Below are 22,385 nucleotides of genomic sequence, written 5' to 3'. Positions count from 1 at the left end.
TATCCGAGCACCACTGATAGGGGTCCCCAATGGACACTGTAGTATAGATTATACTAAACACACCCTAAAAAATCTTACGTTATTACAAATGTGTCACCCTTTCAGCTATAGTAGGCTGTTACTATAGCTGAAAGGCTGACAATTTGTGAAAATGTGATTTATATTGTTTGTATAGATGTATGCACTTTAGCACAAGGCAGTCTTGCATGAGCACTTTCTGTTGTACCTCTGCCGAAGCCCTCATTTTAAGAGGGGTGAAACATGTAGGGTTTTTTAAGGTGTGTTTAGTTAAATCTATACAACAGTGTGCATTGGGGACCTCCAAGGAGAAGCAGAGAGAAGTTTGGATTCCAGGGGACCCTATGATACCCTGACCATATGTCCTGTTTTACCTGGGACACGTTCCAAATTCAGGGTCCTCTGTCCCAGGCTGCAATGAGTCCCAGGTTATGTCCCACTTTTGGCCGTCGGGTGTCCCAGCCGTGGGACTCTGTGGCCGTATGAGGTAATATTTGCCTCATTTACCATTTGCGGGGTCAGAGTCATCGTTTTCTGCTGCATTTCATGTGTCAGAGGTAACGGTAGTTGCATTTCATTTGTCTGAGGTTGCTGTAGTTATGTAATTGGTCACAGAGACTGCATTTGCTACTTTGGGTTTATTGTTGCAGCATTTGGCATTTTGGGGGCTCATAATTATTAAATGGTATGCTAATACGGTAGCATCAGCAGCTTCTGCAGATTTTGTGCACAATCTAATCCTACTATAGTCATAGTCTCATGTCCTGCCATATTATTATGTTATTATATACAGAGAATGTAGTCATGTCCTTGGCGGAGCTCACAATCTAATCCTGGCCACAGTCAAAGTCTAATGTTCCGCCATATCATTATTGTGTATTTATGTAGCACTTGCATCTTCTGCAGCACAGTACATAGTCATGTCATGGACTGACATCTATGGTGCAAATCTCCCATTTCACCACATCATTGTGGGAACACTGCTTTCTTATGTGTTTGGGGAACATTGCCTAATCTTAGTCTATCTGTGTTTTTGGAGGTCTTGTTAAAGTAATACCTTTTAATGGCTAACTGATAAAGTTAAATGATGCAAGCTTTCTGGGATCTAGTCCCCTTCTTCAGGCATATTTCCAGATGTTAGCTGAAGTAAAACACTGATGCAGGTAAATAGTAAACACGTAGATGGCAGTTGTGCTGGTTACTGTTTAGCAGTTAGATGTCAGGTGATCAGCAGGCTGCAGCCTTCTGTTTTTGGAGGAAACTCTGGCCCACTGCCTCAGAGTTACATTACAGTTTGTTCCGCCCACACTATATGGACATGCCCATTTTTCCTTCACGTCATGGACACGCCCATTTTTTGATGCGGCGCCCTTCCTGTCCCAGGTTGAGCCAAGAAAAATCTGGTTACTGTACCTATGACAATTTCGCAGTGGGGGAGTCTCATGGGCTGTTGTTACTCCCCTGCACAGATGGCCATGGTTTTGCTGCGTACTGAACTAAGTTGTCAACATCAGATCCTGTTTGCCTCCCATCTCTGGATAACAGGACTGGGATGCAGACACTTCCACAGGTCTCCACAGGCAGGACAGGCGGGTGGCAGGCAGCTGTAGGATGATTTGTGGCGGTGTTGTAAGGGCAGACGGACGTTACACAGGAACAGGATCTGAGCTTGCATGATAAATTAAAGAATCCCGGATCAGTCTGTAATTTTTCACCACACACACACACATACACAAACATGATGACATTTTTACTTTCAGTGTACAGAAGAGAGTTTGCAGCCAGGTCCTTCCTCATTGAGGCGTGGGCGGCTGCTTCTCCTGTGCTGCTGTAAAGGTCACACAACTTCTGCAAGGCTTTGAAAAGCTGCAAAATATGCTGTGATGTGCACAGGGACCCGGCCGCTGCTTCTGCAGGTCATAAAGTGGCTGCTGAGGTGAAACCTTAGAGAATCACCTTGAGTAACAAGTGACTGTCTGAGAGAAGTGGTTTCTCTATGTTCACACAGCACGAGATGTAGAAACGGTTTCTGGAAGTCAAAACAAGACAACAAGACACAGAGCATTTATATTGCACTTTTCTCCTGGCAGACTCAAAGCGCCAGAGCTGCAGCCACTAGGGCGTACTCCATAGGGAGTAGCAGTGTTAGGGCGTCTTGCCCAAGGTCTGCTACTCAGGGCCAGGCAGAGGCAAGAGAGGCTGCAGCCTCAGGGCGCTGTGTAGGAGGGGGGCGCACAATTCACTCAGCTATCATTCCCCTATTGTGTTTGAAGCAGAGAGAAATAAGAAAAGGGGGTACACAGCAGAGCCTGCAAGCCAGATAACTAGAAATTAAGGTGTTGGAGGCCTTGGGGAGCCTCGTAGTGTAATAGCAATCAGTGTGTGTGTGACGGCTGGGGTGGGAGGGATGCACTTTGGTGTCTCAGCCTTGGGTGCTGAAGGACCTTGTTCTGGCTCTGCTCCTACTGAATAGGTGCTGGCAGGGCCAGCCCACTCATGAGGCGGGGTGAAACTTTTGCCTCAGGCGGCAAACTTCTAGGGGAGGCATTCGCCCGTCCGTGGGTGCGGGGGGGGGGGGGGCGGCCGCCGAGCTGGAGGGGTAGCGGACAGGATGGGGTTATTGGGCCTAGCAGTGGGGAGGGGGGTCGGATCCCCCCTCCCTCGCCTGGGTCCCCCGAACTGCGCTCCCCTACAGCTTTAAATAGCGAGTAAGTAGCCGTCCAGCCGACAGTAAGAGGCACGGGCGGGGGATCACTCACCTCTTCCTCGTTCCAGCGTGTGCTCCACTGACGTCACTTCCTGCAACGCCGCCCACTGTATTGTACGTGGCCGGCGTGGCAGGAAGTGACGTCAGTGGAGCGCACGTTGGAACGAGGAAAAGGTGAGTGAACCCCCGCCCGTGCCTCTTACTGTCGGCTGGACGGCTGCTTACTCGCTATTTAAAGCTGGAGGGGAGCGCAGTTCGGGGGACCCAGGCGAGGGAGGGGGGAGGGCCGATAATTTTTTCAAAATTTGCCTAAGGCGGCAAAAAGTACAGGGCCGGCCCTGGGTGCTGGCTTACTGAACAGGAAGAGCTGAGATTTGATCCCTGGTCTCCTGTGTCAGAGGCAGAGCCACTTACCAGTACACTAAAGGTGCATTTAAACTGAGGCCAATGATTTTTTTTAACGCTTATTACAAAGTAGGGAAAAACACCTACCTATAAAAAATGGTGCCCCCTAAAAATAGCACTGGAGACACCTAAATAGTCTTTTTAGCCACAAATTAAGCTTTTTGGAGGTGATAGATTTTGTGATTATTTAATTCTCTATACTTTTAAAAAGGAAAAAAAGAAAAAATACACTATTTTTCCATTTCCGTCAACTATGGTGTTAAAATAAACAATGCTACTATAGAAAAAAAAACACATTTTATTTGCCCATTTATCCTGGTTATGTTTAGTGCAATGTATGGCAATATTATTTGGAAATAAAGGTGTATTTTTTTATATTGTGTTCTTTGTTTTCTCATTGTACCCTAGCAATTATTGCAAGCCCTTATTTGCAAAAATAGCAGTAATATACTCTCATGGCATACATATCTAAAAAACTGAATTTCTAAGGTAACAATTTATGTATTCTATTTTAAATTCTGTCACTTTTTCTTTTTACAAGCTTTTTATTTTGGTACAGAATATATGAATATAAAAATGTTATTGCATTTGATTCAATTTTTACAGTTTGTCACTAATGAGAAGACATGGGCCTCAACCCTTAAAGGAAACCAGAGATCTCTATAAAAAAAAAAAAAAAAAAAAAAAGTTTTATACATACCTTGGGCTCCCTCCAGCCCCATGCGCATGGATCGCTCCCACGCTGGCGTCCTCCGCTGCCTGCAGCTCTGGTACCGGGACTTCCTCCAGTCGTGGGCAGTCTGTACAAGAGAAGTGCGCCCTCTACGTATCTCTCCAGTGTCCTCCGGAGCAATACCTAGAGGGGGCACTGGCCGCGACTGACAGAACTAACAATACCGGAGCTGCAGGCAGCGGAGGATGGCAAAGTGGAAGTATGTATAAAACTTTTGGGGGGGGGGGGTCACTGGTACACTTTAAACACCCTAAAATCTATTCTATGACTTATCCAAGTTAAAGTAATAGCACATATCACTCAGTTGATGGCTAGTTGGGCATCTCGCAGCCCATTAGCTTGGAAGTGTGCATGTGGATTTGTACAGGCCAGATTTTCTCAAAGTATTTTAGCGCCATCCTTTGTTTGCATTGCCCCAGAAGAGCCAGAACATCAGAAAAAGGTCACAAATGTCACCATTGTGGAAAGCTAACAACCAGGGCTATTCAAAATTGGGTGCTTTGTAAGCTACGGACTCGTGTAGTTTTGATTAAACTTTGCCATGCTTGATCATAACTTTGAAAATGACATTTTTTTCATGATGAATTGAGTTTGTCTCTACCTATTTTTTATGTGACAGGGGTCCAAGCTATGAGACACATCAAAATGTATTCAACAACTCATTATGATTAAAATGAGATCACATGTACAAACTTGATGCACAGCAATCCATTATTCTCAAGGGGTTCAGATAGGGGCTGGTTAGTGTTAGTAGTAGGTGGTGGGTGGTTAGGGTTAGTAGCAGTTGAGGGCTGGTTAGGGTTAGGCATGGTTAGCAGAGGGTTCAGGGGAGAGTTAGTGAACAGTGGGTGATAGTTGAATATCGGTTAATTTACCAATATTCTACAATTGTGGATAATAGAATATCAGTAAAAATTCTATTACCATTACTTCATGCCTCTTACCATTATATTTGCACCCATTTTTCCTCGCCACGCTATTATACATAGCCTTACGCGGTTGTTCCCTGTTCAGGGATGGCTGCCATTCAGGCGCGGAGCTAGGGGGGGTCGGGGTAGGACAAGTGCCCCGGGGCGCCGGGTCCCCAAGGGCGCCCAGCTGAGCTTCGGGGTTTTTTTTTTTTGGCTGAGGGGAGCAGCGCAGAGAAGAGAGAGACCTGTGCGGACGGTGGGGAAGGGGGGCCATCTCCCCCCTCCTTCCCTCACCTTAGGTGCTCTCTCTCTCCCTCGCTGTCCCCTCCAATGTCTGTCCGGTGGCTGGCAGTGGCGGGCGGAACTCACCTCCGTCACGCTCCAGCGCCGCGTCGGAACACCGGCCGGAAGTTCGGGTGCGCAGCCGCTGCTCTGGTCTGGACCAGACCAGAGTAGCGGCAGATCCATCCGGCGCTGCGACGAGACGGAGGTAAGTTCCGCCCGCCGCTGCCAGCCACCGGACAGACATTGGAGGGGACAGCGAGGGAGAGAAAGCAGCTCTTCCTCTTCTCTGCGCTGCTCCCCTCCTGCTGGGGAGGGGGACACCTGGCTACCTACTCTGGGCACCTATACCTCTGGCTACCTACTCTGGGCACATATACCCCTGGCTACCTACTCTGGGCACATATACCCCTGGCTACCTACTCTGGGCACATATACCCCTGGCTACCTACTCTGGGCACATATACCCCTGGCTACTGGCTACCTACTCTGGGCACCTATACCTCTGGCTACCTACTCTGGGCACATATACCCCTGGCTACTGGCTACCTACTCTGGGCACCTATACCTCTGGCTACCTACTCTGGGCACATATACCCCTGGCTACTGGCTACCTACTCTGGGCACATATACCCCTGGCGACCTACTCTGGGCACATATACCCCTGGCTACCTACTCTAGGCACATATACCCCTGCCTACATATATTGGGCACATATACCCCTAACTACATATACTGGGCATATACCCCTGGCTACCTACTCTGGCCACATATAAACCTGGCTACCTACTCTGGGCACATATACCCCTGCCTACATATAATGGGCACATATACCCCTAACTACATATACTGGGCATATACCCCTGGCTACCTACTCTGGGCACATATACCCCTGGCTACCTACTCTGGGCACATATACCCCTGCCTACATATATTGGGCACATATACCCCTAATTACATATACTGGGCATATACCCCTGGCTACCTACCCTGGGCACCTATACCCCTGGCTACCTACTCTGGGCACCTATACCCCTGGCTACCTACTCTGGGCACCTATACCCCTGGCTACCTACTCTGGGCACCTATACCCCTGGCTACCTACTCTGGGCACATATACCTCTGGCTACCTACTCTGGGCACATATACCCCTGGCTACCTACTCTGGGCACATATACCCCTGGCTACCTACTCTGGGCACATATACCCCTGCCTACATATACTGGGCATATATACCCCTGGCTACATATACTGGGCATATATACCCCTGGCTACATTTACTGGGCATATATACCCCCTGGCTACGTGGACTGGGCATATATACCCCCTGGCTACATATACTGGGCATATATACCCCTGGCTACATATACTGGGCATATATACAACCTGGCTACGTGGACTGGGCATATATACCCCCTGGCTACTTATACTGGGCATATATACCCCTGGCTACATATACTGGGCATATATACCCCTGGCTACATATACTGGGCATATATACCCCCTGGCTACATATACTTGGCATATATACCCCTGGCTACATATACTGGGCATATATACCCCTGCCTATATATACTGGGCATATATACCCCCTGCCTACATATATTGGGCATATATACCCCTGGCTACATATACTGGGCATATATAGCCCCTGGCTACGTGGACTGGGCATATATACCCCCTGGCTACATATACTGGGCATATATACCCCTGGCTACATATACTGGGCATATATACCCCCTGGCTACGTGGACTGGGCATATATACCCCCTGGCTACATATACTGGGCATATATACCCCTGGCTACCTACTCTGGGCACATATACCCCTGGCTACCTACTCTGGGCACATATACCTCTGGCTACCTACTCTGGGCACATATACCCCTGGCTACCTACTCTGGGCACATATACCCCTGGCTACCTACTCTGGGCACATATACCCCTGCCTACATATACTGGGCATATATACCCCTGGCTACATATACTGGGCATATATACCCCTGGCTACATATACTGGGCATATATACCCCCTGGCTACGTGGACTGGGCATATATACCCCCTGGCTACATATACCGGGCATATATACCCCTGGCTACATATACTGGGCATATATACCCCCTGGCTACGTGGACTGGGCATATATACCCCCTGGCTACATATACTGGGCATATATACCCCTGGCTACATATACTGGGCATATATACCCCTGGCTACATATACTGGGCATATATACCCCTGGCTACATATACTGGGCATATATACCCCCTGGCTACATATACTTGGCATATATACCCCTGGCTACATATACTGGGCATATATACCCCTGCCTATATATACTGGGCATATATACCCCCTGCCTACATATATTGGGCATATATACCCCTGGCTACATATACTGGGCATATATACCCCCTGGCTACGTGGACTGGGCATATATACCCCCTGGCTACATATACTGGGCATATATACCCCTGGCTACATATACTGGGCATATATACCCCTGGCTACATATACTGGGCACATATACGCCTGACTATATATACTGGGCACATATTATTCTCCTGGCTACATATACTGGGCATATATACCACTGGCTACATATACTGGGCACATATATCTCTGGCTACATATACTGGGCACACATACCCCTGCCTACATATACTGGGCACATATACCCCTGGCTAACTGTTCTGTGGACATCTCTACCCCTGGCTACCTGTTCTGGGGACATCTATACCGCTGGCCACCTATTCTGGGGACATCTATACTGCTGGCCACCTATTCTGGGGACAACTATAGACCTGGGGCTACCTATTTTTGGGGAACCACGTCAGATTGAGTGTATTTTGGAGAACTGCTGCCAGGTGAGAGGCGTCTACCATATTAAGGGGGCATTCTACCTATTTATGTGAAATGCTGTCTATTTATGTGACTCATGACTGCTGAATTTGTCTTTTTGGGGGCCTCATGGTTACTGAATTTGTCTTGTTGGGGGCCTCATGATTTGTTGAGGGCCTCAAGATCGCTGAATTTGTCTTGTTGGGGGCCTCATGATTGCTAAATTTGTCTTGTTGGGGGCCTCATGATTGCTGAGTTGGTTATGTTGGGGGCCTCATGATTGCTGAATTTGTCTTGATGGGGGGGGCTCATGATTGCTGAATTTGTCTTGGAACATGCTGGAAGGTACATACTGAGAGAGGGTGGGTGAGCGTGAGCCTGCTAACCTCCATATACATTTGGCTCCACCCATAACCACGCCCACAATTATTATGTGACCACGCCCCTTTTTGGCGCGGCGCGCTGCGCGCGCCGCAACCTTGACGCCTCTGCTGCCATTACCTTTGAAGCCCACTGATAGGGAAAATGCCCACAATCCAATACAGGGGGCAAATGCATCAAAACAGGAGCCCAAAAACTGGAGTAAAACTGGATCAGTTACCCAGTCCTAGGGAAGCCAATCAGATTCTTGTGTCACTTATCTTTTCAATGATTATTTTTCTTAAAGGACCACTATCGCAAAAAAAAAAAAGCAATCAATTAGGGGATTCTCAGGCAGGGGTCACATTTGTCTTTCAGTTTCTACACTTTGCAGAAAACTGAAAGACAAGTGTGACCCCTGACTTACAGCAGCTAATGTAATTTATAGAGAAAACTGACAAATTGCGCAAGATGTCAGTTTTTTTTCTGCATGCGAAACCTGCATTAAAGTGTGACCTTGCTTATTGATTAACATGAGTTCTCAGTTGAAGTCAGTTTTTCTGTGCAGAAAACGCGTACGAAAGCCGGTAAGTGTGACCCCTGCCTCAGGGTTTTCTTTGTTTTCAACAGCATTTCCAGAACAGCAGTTTAACTGCCAAAATAGTACGATACCAGCCAGCCTCCCTACTCACTTGCACACTCTTTTGTCAGTGAGACTTTGCAACTGCTGTTCAGGAAATGCTGTTGAAAACAAAGTCAACCATGAGACTCCCCAATGAGGAGATGGACTGACCCAAAACCTGTCGGTTCTGTCAGATTTTAACTGCTTCCTTTTTCCGAGGTAGTGGTCCTTTAGGCTAGGTGCACACTTAGCAGAAACGCAAGCATTGCGGAAAACGCTGCGTTTTTAATGGAAGTCTATGGGCTGCATGAAAAAAAAAATGCATATGTGTTTTGTATGCGTGCGTTTTAAAAAATGCTGGTTTTGTTGCATAATATTCAAAAACGCATCAAAAACGCACATAATGAAAGTCAATGGGAGCGCAATGCATTGGGATATGTATGTGTGTTTCACGCTTTTTTATATGCATTTTTTTTTAATTGTTTTGTGAAGTATTTCCGCTTCCTGTTGTCCTCATAGTGATTTGCATAAAACGCAATATAAAAACGCATTGAAAATGCATATGCGTTTTGTATATGCGAACTGCAAATGCGTAAAAACGCACGCAAAATGCTAGAAAACGTATATGCGGAGAAAAACATACACGCAATGAAAACGCAATAAAAACGCACGCAAAAGAAAAACGCACATGACAGAAAACGCGACCCTGAACATTTTTTCTTCCAATCAGAATTATCTGATTGCTCAAACGATTTTTCGTTTGAAATTGGATTATTAGTGGTCACCTTTAGGGTTACTGCTGTTATCTGTGCCCCTGTTGCTGAATCGTTCCCTCATTTCCTGTCCCTGGGACCTCCATGAGTCATTAATATGCCCTGGGACTGATGAGAGACAGCAACAAAAACTAGACAGGGATTTTAACTCCTCCCACACTACAAACAAAAGTTTTATTTGTAGCTGTCTCTGTCATGCTTGGAGATATTTCCACACTTCCTGTCTGAACAGGAAGTAAGGGGAATGATCACAGATGGGGAAGCAGGACAGCAATAATAGCCAAAAAGAGGTAGTAGGCCCTTTCCAAAGCAACCAAAATTAAATTGAAAAAAAGTTTACCTGGAGTTGGGCGTTAAAGTTCAGTGGTTGCTCTGGACAATCACTCTGTTTATGTTGTAGTTTTTATTTGTACCTCACTCACTGTACCCCTCTGCTGCTCATTTAATGGTTGCTAGGCAACCGCAGACACCTTTCCACTTGGTGTCAGCAGGCGCCCTGCAGTGGTGAAAGCCTGGTATACACATCCAATTTTTATTGGCCAATGATTAGCCAATTTTACCACTTTCATGTACAGGATCTTCTCAAAAACTTAGCATATTGTGATAAAGTTCATTATTTTCTGTAATGTACTGATAAACATTAGACTTTCATATATTTTAGATTCATTACACACAACTGAAGTAGTTCAATCCTTTTATTGTTTTAATATTGATGATATTGGCATACAGCTCATGAAAACCCCAAATTCCTATCTAAAAAATTAGCATATTTCATCCGACCAATAAAAGAAAAGTGTTTTTAAAACAAAAAAAAAAAATCAACCTTCAAATAATTATGTTCAGTTATGCACTCAATACTTGGTCGGGAATCCTTTTGCAGAAATGACTGCTTCAATGCGGCGTGGCATGGAGGCAATCAGCCTGTGGCACTGCTCAGGTGTTATGGAGGCTCAGGATGCTTCGATAGCGGCCTTAAAGAGAACCTGTACTGAGTAAAAATATTTAAAATAAACACATGAGGTAACTTCAAATGAACATTGCATAGTTTCCTTGCCATCAGTTCCTCTCAGAAGCGCACCATTTTCTTCTGACAATAATCCCTTCCAGTTCTGACAATATTTTGTCAGATCTGAAATATATCAGTTGCTGTCAGTAAAATATCAGTTGCTGTCAGTTAAAGCTGAGAGAAAAAGTGATGTAGATGGTAATGTCCATGTTTTCCTATGGCTCAAGTGGGCGATGTTACAGTTTAACAGTGTGCTGACCAGAAAGCTGTTATGGGTAATGGCCATTTTCAAAATGGAGGACAGAAAATTCCCTTGATCACAGTGAACAAATAGGACACGGGACAGGAGAAAAACACTGAGGAGCAGATTACATAGAAGGTAAGTATGACTTGTGTATGCTTTTTTTAACTTTTAAGTTTCACTTCAGGTTTTCTTTAAGCTCATCCAGAGTGTTGGGTCTTGCGTCTCTCAACTTTCTCTTCACAATATCCCACAGATTCTCTATGGGGTTCAGGTCAGGAGAGTTGGCAGGTCAATTGAGCACAGTAATACCATGGTCAGTAAACCATTTACCAGTGGTTTTGGCACTGTGAGCAGGTGCCAGGTCGTGCTGAAAAATGAAATCATCTCTATAAAGCTTTTCAGCAGATGGAAGCATGAAGTGCTCCAAAATCTCCTGATAGCTAGCTGCATTGACCCTGCCCTTGATAAAACACAGTAGACCAACACCAGCAGCTGACATGGCACCCCAGACCATCACTGACTGTGGGTACTTGACACTGGACTTCAGGCATTTTGGCACTTCCCTCTCCCCAGTCTTCCTCCTGACTCTGGCACCTTGATTTCCGAATGACATGCAAAAGTTGCTTTCATCCGAAAAAAGTACTTTGGACCACTGAGCAACAGTCCAGTGCTGCTTGTCTGTAGCCCAGGTCAGGCGCTTCTGCCGCTGTTTCTGGTTCAAAAGTGGCTTGACCTGGGGAATGCGGCACCTGTAGCCTATTTCCTGCACACGCCTGTACACGGTGGCTCTGGATGTTTCTACTCCAGACTCAGTCCACTGCTTCCGCAGGTCCCCCAAGGTCTGAAATTGGTCCTTCTCCACAATCTTCCTCAGCGTCCGGTCACCTCTTCTCGTGCAGCGATTTCTGCCACACTTTTTCCTTCCCACAGACTTCCCACTGAGGTGCCTTGATACAGCACTCTGGGAACAGACTATTCGTTCAGAAATGTCTTTCTGTGTCTTACCCTCTTGCTTGAGGGTGTCAATGATGGCCTTCTGGACAGCAGTCAGGTCGGCAGTCTTACCCAGGATTGCGGTTTTGAGTAATGAAACAGGCTGGGAGTTTTTAAAAGCCTCAGGAATCTTTTGCAGGTGTTTAGAGTTAATTAGTTGATTCAGATGATTAGGTTAATAGCTCGTTTAGAGAACCTTTTCATGATATGCTAATTTTTTGAGATAGGTAATTTGGGTTTTCATGAGCTGTATGCCAAAATCATCAATATTAAAACAATAAAAGGCTTGAACTACTTCAGTTGTGTGTAATGAATCTAAAATATATGAAAGTCTAATGTTTATCAGCACATTACAGAAAATAATGAACTTTATCACAATATGCTAATTTTTTGAGAAGGACCTGTAGTATGAGGGCCAACAGATTTTGCATACTATGAACATATTGGGCCTATATTCAATTCACGGATTCTTATGGAGGTGGTAAAATTGGGCAATCAAAATTGGATGTGTGCATGCAAAGACCACAACAAGATCACTCAGAAGGCAGGTACCACATGACTACAGTTCCCCACTGTGGTCATGCCAGCACCATAGATGAGTTCAGTGGTGGCGTGCATTTTAACCACTTAATGACAAGTAGACTTATAAAAACGTCCCGCTAGAGCCTCTTAATGGCTCCAGGACGTTTTTATAAGTCAAACAGTGCTGCTGCCGTTGTGCTCGTGCGCGCTCCCGCATATGCACGTGTGTTCCCGCGCATGCACGTGAGATTAGTCAGGAAAAAAAACACCATAGAAAAAATACACCTTTATTTCCAAATACTATATTGTCACCATACTTTGTACTAGGGACATAATTAAAATCTTGTGATAACCAGGACAAATAAGCAGATAAAATGTGTGGGTTTTATGCACAGTAGCAGTGTTTATATTAAAACTATAGGCAATGAAATTGGAAAAATTGTGTTTTTTTTTTTATTTTTTTCCTTGTTTTTCCCTTTAAAATGCATAGAAAATAAAGTAATTACTGAAAACAAATATCAACCCCAAAAAGTCTAATTGGTGGTGAAATAAACAAGATATAGATTATTTCATTGCGATTAGTATTGTCTAAGTTATTGGCAGATGAAAGGGATGAGAACTGAAAGGTGAAAATCGCGTTCTTGTCTGTTTGTAAAAACCGCTTTGGGGTGAAGTGGTTAACTTAAATGTAACCATGGTAACACCAAGATTAGAATTTTGTCTCCTAAAATCTCAATGAATTTAAAAATGTCGGGAAACTAGAGATTTAAAATCTATCAGAGGAGTTCATAAAAACAAGGAAATCAATTTAGGTTTGAAAAGCATGCTTTCAGATTCCAAGAACTTTTTTTTGTAAATAATTATCTTTGCCAAATTTGATTGCTTCTGTCAGCCAATAGGAGATGAGGATAATCTTACTATTCTCTCGTCTCCCATGGTGCCTTCCCAGAATCCCAAGCAGCACTGGACGCTCCATAGCCCCAATGTTCGCCCCACATAAAACAGTTTCCTGACACTTCTCCCCACTGCCCCCTTTTATCACGGCACAACCCCCAAATATAGGGAAGGTTAGGTACCTGTTTGAACCTGCGGTCCCTTTATTCCGAAGTTGAGAAAGAGGAAGTAGATTTTTCAACAATTGCGATTTTGGAGTGATTGCGAAAAGGTGTTACAGGTACAGGTGTGAGGGTCCCAAATAATGATTTTAATGTATAGGGCTTGATTCACAAAAGAGTGGTAACTGATAGCACGGCCGTTTTCGTGCAAATTCTCTTGCACGATCGCAAGATCACCTTCAGGGCTTCCCCCGTCGCCATGGCGACAAACGGAGTGAAGTCATCAACGTCGTGACGTCACAGGGAGTCCCGATCTACCCCATAGCGCAACCTGGCGGCGATTGGCCAGGCTGTGCAGGGGGGGGGGGCTGTATTGCAGCGGGTATCGGCGCATCGGCGGTGAGCAGCGGCGATCGACCCGAACACGCAGCAAGCAAAGTTCCTGCTGCGTGTTCTAAAAAAAAAATATTATGAAAATCGGCCCAGCAGGGCTCAGCTCGGGGTTACCGCCAAGAAGGTTAACCCCACTTTAAGTGACAAGACTTAAAACTCATTCTTTTTTTTTTTTTTTGTACATTTCAAATCACTTTAGTAAAAACATCCATCTTATCCTAATCTGGCCCATCTGGTGGCGACACACGAAGCAATTTTTTTAATTTTCATCCAATTCGACCAATCCGATCCAATATATTTGATTGATCGGAAGTTTTGAAGAATTGTTCGATTTAGCACACACATGTGATCAAGATTGACACAAGTTTGGGAAAAAAGATTGTAAATATCAAAAAAATTGGTTGGTTTGAAAACGCCCCTGCATGGCAACCCTTTCCCTCAATAATCAACTTTTAATCATTTTGCATTTTCATAGAACTACATTTTCCACTGTGACATTTATCGCCAGATTCCATCTCTGTACATCTATCAATATATCATGCCATCATCATTTGCTGTTTAGCAGCATTACAATTACCACTGATCGCCATTCACCATATCACTACTTACAGGGGGATGTAACATCTCTGTACAGCTATCAGTATCTACTGCCATCATCATTTGTTGTTTAGCAGCATTACGATTATAACTGATCGTCATTCACCACATCACTACTTACAGGGCATGTAACATCTCTGTACAGCTATCAGTATCTAATGCCATCATCATTTGCTGTTTAGCAGCATTACAATTATAACTGATCGCCATTCACCACATCACTACTTACAGGGCATGTAACATCTCTGTACAGCTATCAGTATCTAATTCCATAATCATTTGCTGTTTAGCAGCATTACGATTACCCCTGATCGCCATTCACCACATCACTACTTACAGGGGGATGTAACATCTCTGTACAGCTATCAGTATCTACTGCCATCATCATTTGTTGTTTAGCATCACAATTACCACTGACACCACATCACTACTTACAGGGGGATGTAACATCTCTGTACAGCTATCAGTATCTAATTCCATAATCATTTGCTGTTTAGCAGCATTACAATTATAACTGATCACCATTCACCACATCAGTACTTACAGGGGATGTAACATCTCTGTACAGCTATCAGTATCTAATGCCATCATCATTTGTTGTTTAGCAGCATTACAATTATAACTGATCACCATTCACCACATCAGTACTTACAGGGGATGTAACATCTCTGTACAGCTATCAGTATCTCATTCCATAATCATTTGCTGTTTAGCAGCATTACAATTATAACGGATCACCATTCACCACATCAGTACTTACAGGGGGATGTAACATCTCTGTACAGCTATCAGTATCTAATTCCATAATCATTTGCTGTTTAGCAGCATTACAATTATAACGGATCACCATTCACCACATCAGTACTTACAGGGGATGTAACATCTCTGTACAGCTATCAGTATCTTATGCCATCATCATTTGCTGTTTAGCAGCATTACGATTATAACTGATCGCCATTCACCACATCACTACTTACAGGGGGATGTAACATCTCTGTACAGCTATCAGTATCTTATGCCATCATCATTTGCTGTTTAGCATCACAATTACCACATTGCTACTTACATCTGCATTTACCACCCTGTATTCTGCTACAAACACTCAATGATTTCTGTTTATTAATTAATAAATAAACCAAATGCCATACCATTACATATTATGATAATTCTTCCCAAAAAAACCAAAAACCCACAATTTTCCCACTACATACCATAACATACTCCTTCCATGTTTCTATTATACATACAGCGTATACACATACACACTCTCATAATTACAGCCCTTTTTGTTGTTTATTCAAAGAACAAAGTTTGCTGTGTACTGAATAGTTATGTACAAGTTATTCTAATTGAATACAATTTGACAATCCGTCACACACCATACAATCCATGGAAAAATTGGTCTGAATTTTTTAACCCGTTCAGTCTCAGAAATCACAAAAAACAGGAAATCTGATCAGATTTCTCAATCAACAAAAAAAAAAAAAAAAAAAAGGAAAAAAACTTTCAATTTCTCTGATACAACTGATCGTTTTAATTGAATTGGGGTAAAATCTAACAGAAAAATTGTACTATGTGTCGCCACCTTTATGTATAGATGTTTTGCTGTCTCAACAGACATGTTTTCCAGGCAGTGTGTGAACTGGGACTCTGGCTGTAGAGATATAACGCTGACATCTTCCACAGCGCTGTACAGAGTATACTGTCTTGTCTCCTAGCTGTCCTCTCAGAGGAGCTTACAATCTAATCCCTACCCTAGTCCTATGTCTATGCATGTATTGTGTAGTGTATGTATTGTAGTCTAGAGCCAATTTAAGGGGAAGCCAATTAACTTGTCTGTATGTTTTTGGGGGATGTGTGAGTGTGAGGAAACCAGAGTGCCCAGGGGAAACCCACACCCATGCAGATTGTGCCTAAGCTGGGATTCATACCAGGGATCCAACACTGCTAGGCGACAGGGCTAATCACTATGCCACCATGCTGCACTGTTATACGTCTGATACTAGCTTGATATATTGTATAGACACTCACCTCTCTCTGCATGTTATGGGCTAGTCTCCCTCCGGCTTCTCTCTGACTTCACTAAACTGTTACTTCCCCTCAACGCCTCTTCTTCCGCTCAATCTCTTCCTCATTTCTTCCTCTCTTCCTCTCTTTGCTTCTCTTTTGCCCCAGTAAATGACAGCTGTCTTCCCCTCCCAGCTTTGTTTTAGTTGCAGCAGAGAAGCCTGTATAATAATAGGTGATACATTATCTGCTGGCTGTTCCTTACTTCCTTTATAGGACACCCTGACTCCCTCCTCCACCCTCCTTATCTGCAGGCAGCCCTTCCTCATTCCTCAGATTTGATTTCTTGCCATGGCTATAGATGTTGTCCCGTTTTGTTTGTTTTTTTTAACATCTGGAATGGTGCCTGGCTTTATGGAGAAGTAGTCCTGACAGTAGAGAGGATTTTTCAGTTTACAGCAGTATTGTGAGGGGTCTGCGAAATGGTCTGCTACTAAAACTCATAAGTAATTGCTATAGTTATGTTCCCTAACAGAAACCTAAACAGCTCTTTATAAGTGCTGCCACTTCATAATTTACTGGGCTAATCCCCACGACTCCCAAAATGTAATCTCCGCTCTGGAAACAAACTCCTCCTCTTGTTTTCTGTAGTTAGATCCTCCCACACCTGCATTCAGGAGTTCTCAGGAGCTTCTCCTATAATGTGGAGCTCACTTACACAATCCCTTTGACACTTAAAGAGACACTGAAGCAGAAAAAAAATGATGATATAATGATTTGTATGTGTAGTACAGCTAATGCTGGGAATACACGTTTCGTTTTTGCCTTCGTTTTAGCCTTCGATTCGTTCAGTAAACGAATCGAGTGTTGAAAACGTATGTGAAAATAGTCATAATCTCATTATAGTTTTGATTAATAGACCCCAAAAACGAACGACTAGTGATCGAACATGTTTGATATTATCTCTCTTTATCCATTTAATCGAACCATTGGTAGGCTTGATGGCTGTTCAGATCGATTATATATTCGTTTATGCCGTCCGTCCCTGTACTACGTTTCGTTTCTTTGCAGCCTTCGATCATTGGAAAAACGAAACCATCAGAATCGAAAAAAAACGAAACCGTGGGTGGTGATATTAACCGTACGATCGATTATTTCGGGATCGAAAAGGACAAAAGGCACAATCGAAACGAAGGTTTAAACGAAGGCAAAAACGAAACGTGTATTCCCAGCATTAGAGATAAAACAAATAAAACATTAGGAGCAAAGACATAAGTCTAATATTGTTTCCAGTACAGGAAGAGTTAAGAAACTCCAGTTGTCATCTATGCAAAAAAGCCATTGAGCTCCACGACTGTCAAAGTTGCAGAGCTCTGTCTTCTGAAGCTTTTTATCTCAACTATCAGTCACTGTACTTTATTTTTCTCTCCAGAGGACCGATCAATAGTTCTCTGGCCTGCTCTGTAAAATCATTTAGAATGCTGAGTAGTGTGTAAACTGCAAATATTTGTTATAAAAAAAAATAAACTATATAACTGAAAATAAAAATATGGGAAGATTTCTTTGCTACTAATGTTCTAGTAATTATCCGAACTACACAACCACTTCATTATATCATCTTTTTTTCCGCTTCAGTGTCTCTTTAAGATTGTAAATATAACCAGAAAACGAATCTGACTTCACTTCACTTCTTCAGTTCCCCAGCCTGCTCTCATTCTCTCCTAGCCAGGATGACACAATTTCCTGATACCTTCACCTTATAAAGCACCACAAAATAGGCTAGCGCTAAATAAATGTATAATAATAACAACAATATGCATACTTTGGCCTCTTTAACATTTTATAGCGCTGAATGAAAGAATGAACCTTTTCTGCTATCAGTGCATGGAGTTCTCAGCTCTGGCCACGGTCATACTCCACAAACACTTGTGTAATTCAGATGTTTCATCATTTTAATAACATCTTCCTACTGTTGTCAAGGGAAACATCTAAAATTATTTTCCTCTTGCAAGTGGACGACAGGACTTATTTCTACTAAGTAAGCTGTATTGGCCAACACAGGTCACACCGCATGTTAGATTGTACTGAGAAGCCCTGTCATGTGCAGCCAGCAGAAGCCCACACCAAATCTATGTAGAGTGCCAAATCTCAGTGAATCTTTTCAGAGCAATCAATCTCACTGAATCTCTAAAGCAATGAATCTCAGTCAATGTATGTACAGCACCAAATCTCAGTGAATCTCTGTAGAAGACCAAGGGCTTGATTCATCAAGCTGCGCTGCTAAAGCCTTCCTTAGTTATGTAAATTAATACAGTAGCGGGCGCAAGTGAAGTATTGTGGTAACGATACTTCACAGAAGCAGGACCACCCACGGTTAATGTTACGCGCATTGCTAAGGAAGCAATGTGCGTAACTAAGGAAGGCACACTCCTTACATGGCAGCGAGCACTGCTATGTAAGGCATGCATTGGGTGCACTACTGCTCATTAAGCTGTGCTGCTTTAGCAGCGTAGCTTGATGAATCAAGCCCCAAATCTCAGTGAATCTCTATAGCACTGAATCTCAGTGAATATACAGTATGTACAGCACCAAATCACATTGAATCTCTGTCGAGGACCAAATCTCACTGAATCTTTCCAGAGCGCCACATCTCAGTGAATCTTTGCAGAGCACCAAATCTCCCTGAATCTCTATAGCAGTGAATCTCAGTGAATGTCTGTAGAGCACAGATTCTGAATGGATCTCTGTAGTTGCACTGTTTGGGCCAGTGCACACCAAAAACCTCTAGCAGATCTGCAAAACGCTAGTGGTTTTTGAAGCAGATTTCAGAGCGATTCTAGGCATATTTAGAGACTTTTCTAAACATGCCTAGCATTTTTTTAGCGTTTTTTTGGGGTAGTAGATTTCATATATTGTTACAGTAAAGCTGTTACTGAACAGCTTCTGTAACAAAAACGCCTGGAAAACCGCTCTGATCTAGCGTTTTCCCGAGGTGTTTTCCACTTCCCTATACTTTACATTGAGGCAGAAACGCCTCAGAAATCGAAAAAAATGCTACAGCCCCCGAGTTTGCGTTTGTGGAAAAAACGAACCGCTCTGGTGTGCACCATCCCATTCACTTTCATTAGCCAAGCGGTTTCCCCATCAAGCTCCAGAACCGCAGCCCTTACACTTCCAGAGATATTTTAGGGGGGTGTTGGGTGAGGGTAGTTTACTGTTTGGGGTTATTTTAGGTTAGATAGGGTGGGAACTAGGAATTATGTTGGGTTTGGAGAGATGGCAACATATAGCACTGGGGGCTATGATCCGTTTCTGGGTCAGGACCGCATTTAGCACCAGGGGGAGCGCTTATCTGCTGGGAGTCAGTGGCGTAGGGATCACCATGGCAACCATAGCAATGCTATGGGGCCCTAAGCCACAAGGGGGCCCAGAGGTCCTGGCTGTCTGTGTTTTATTTTTTCCTCAATCCGCATGTCTGTGTGCAGACATTGTCCCCTTCTCCCCCTCTCCCTGCAAGGAGATTGCACAGACATAGGCTGGTGAAAGGGGACTATTTCTCCTTCCACCTCTGTTTCCAGCCGACAATTAGTTCTTAGTTCCGGCAGGAAACATAGTGATACTGAGCTGCACGTGGTTTCTCCTCCTCCCCCTCCCCTCTGCTACACACAGTCCCCGGAACGAGCAGCAGAGAGGAATGCAGCCAGCCAGAGAGAGAGGGAGACCGAGAGAAAGGAGAGGAGCATCCAGGGACTCACTGAGGCTGACAATTGCCTCAAATCCTCAGGTTTTCTTTTTACTTTTGTTGCAGTTATAAATAGTTAAAGTGCAAGTGTGGAATGTGGCAACTTGGGGTGAGTGGAATATTTCCCTTTCCACACAACACAGTCAACAGAAAATAAGGAACCCCTGCACATATACATAGACAATAAGTGAATGCCTAATTACTTAAAATAGCACACAAAAAATAAAACCATCAATGCTGAATATTAGCACATTTCTGCCAAAATCCACACCTGTTGGTCTCTGCACACTCACACCGCCATACACTGGAGGCAGAACTGGAACGTTGAATCCTGTTCCCAAAGTCCGGTCTCACTGCCAGATATGCAGCATCCCTTTGTCAACTGCTGCTAAGGATACCCAGAGGTCTGAGTGGCACTAATATTATTATGTATTTATATAGCGCCGACATCTTCCGCAGCGCTATACAGAGTATATTATCTTCTCACTGACTGTCCCTCTGAGGGGCTCACAATCTAATCCTACCGTAGGCACATGTCTAGGTATGTATCGTGTACTGTATGTATTGTAGTCTAGGGCCAATTTAGGGGAAAGCCAATTAAATTATCTGTATGCTTTTGGGGTGTGGGAGGAAACCGGAGTGCAGGGAGGAAACTCACACAGACACAGGAAGAACATACAAACTCCATGCAGATAGTGCCCTGCCTGGGCTTTGAATTGGGGACTCAATGCCACAAGGCAAGAGCGCTTTCCACTATTGCGCCATTGTGCTGCCCATCCACTAACAATTGCAAGCTCTGCACCACATGCTGCAAACTGTGGAGGGCATGTAAGATACTGCTACTATGCAAGTTTAAACTTTGGCTACTATCTGTTGCCAGCACGCTGCCCCTGCGACACTGTACATACAGTGAGCACATTCCTGTTAATATGACAGGCCCTTAATAGACTGCTGGGACTTGTGCACTTTATTTCAATCATCTGGATTGCAGACTGGGAACAGAATTCTCCATCCTACATATTAAAAATGACCATTAGCCCATAACAGCTTCCTGGTCAGCACACTGTTAAACTTTAACATCACCCACATGAGCCATAGGGAAACATGGACATTACCTTGCACATCAGTTGCCCTTTCACTTATTACTGACAACAACTGAAATATAACTGACAGCAAATGATATTCTTCAGTTCTGACAAAATGTTGTCAGAACTGGAAGATATCATTGTTAGAAGAAAATTCTGAGATTCTTAGAGGAACTGACAGTGAGGTAAGTATGTAATATTCACATATAGATACATTATGTGTTTATTTGAAATATTTTTATTCGGTTCAGGTTCACTTTAAGTACACTAAACCTTAACGCCCACCCCCGCCACAAAAAAAACCCCTGTAAATATTGAGGGCTTCCATTTGTGCCCATACAAATATTTATAGCAGGGACTGGAGTTTGGCCACCTGCTATAACCAATATTTGTATGGGTATCCAGTGGCACCCGATATTGATAGTTTTTTGAGGTGCCCTACATATGCAATTTTGTGGCACCCAATATTAAGCTTTTTTTTTTTTTTTTTGTGGCAGGGTGGTTAAGGTTTTTCATCAGCAGGGTAGGTGGTTAGGATTTCGCATAGGTAGAGGGAGGGCTCTGTATGAGAATAGGTTTAGCTGTAATTGGGGTGGGGCGACGGGGCAATAAGATGCCTTATAGATTTTTTTAGGGGGGCCCCACCAAAAACGTTGCTATGGGGCCCCATGATTTCTAGCTACGCCCCTGCTGGGAGTGTTTGTTTGGGGGGGATAGAGGGGGTAGGGAATAGTATTTTGCACCTGGGAGGGTTATGCTTGGCTCAGAGGGGAATAGTATCCACAGTATCATCACAGGAAGCCTGGTATTTTGCACAGGGGATTATGTTAGATTTTGGGGGAGGGAAGACATAATTTTTAGCACTAAAGGGGAAATGGAGGATTTAGAACTGGAATACTCAGCAAAAGCTGTCAGCTCAGCTGCTGGGAAGCAAACTGACATCTGGCTCTGCAAATACTCAGTGCTGAGCTGCTGGAGATAAAAGTACAAAGGGAGGAGGGGGGGGGGGGGGGGAGGATCATATGGATAATGCATGTGGCTATCTAGAAGATCAAAGCAAATGAAATTAGTGGCCATCAAGAAAAATGT

At 43.9% G+C, this 22,385-nt stretch overlaps 1 protein-coding gene across 2 annotated transcripts in view; it reads right to left on the bottom strand.

Moving 5' to 3' along the window:
* The window catches only part of GPSM3 (G protein signaling modulator 3), an 89,116-nt gene that overhangs the window by 45,157 nt on the left and 21,574 nt on the right, over nucleotides 1-22,385 (bottom strand). The window contains exon 1 of one of the 2 annotated variants that reach the window (XM_068250317.1): nucleotides 16,494-16,724. The exons of the other annotated variant lie outside the window; for it this stretch is intronic. The gene's annotated coding sequence lies outside the window, so the exon portion shown is untranslated. Of the gene's footprint in view, nucleotides 1-16,493; nucleotides 16,725-22,385 lie in introns of those variants that run through there. 2 annotated transcript variants of the gene reach the window in all.

This window comes from Hyperolius riggenbachi, chromosome 8 (assembly GCF_040937935.1).
Source record: "Hyperolius riggenbachi isolate aHypRig1 chromosome 8, aHypRig1.pri, whole genome shotgun sequence".
Lineage (NCBI taxonomy): Eukaryota > Metazoa > Chordata > Amphibia > Anura > Hyperoliidae > Hyperolius > Hyperolius riggenbachi.
Note: the sequence above shows the minus strand (reverse complement) of the source record. Positions and strands in the feature narration are given on the sequence as shown.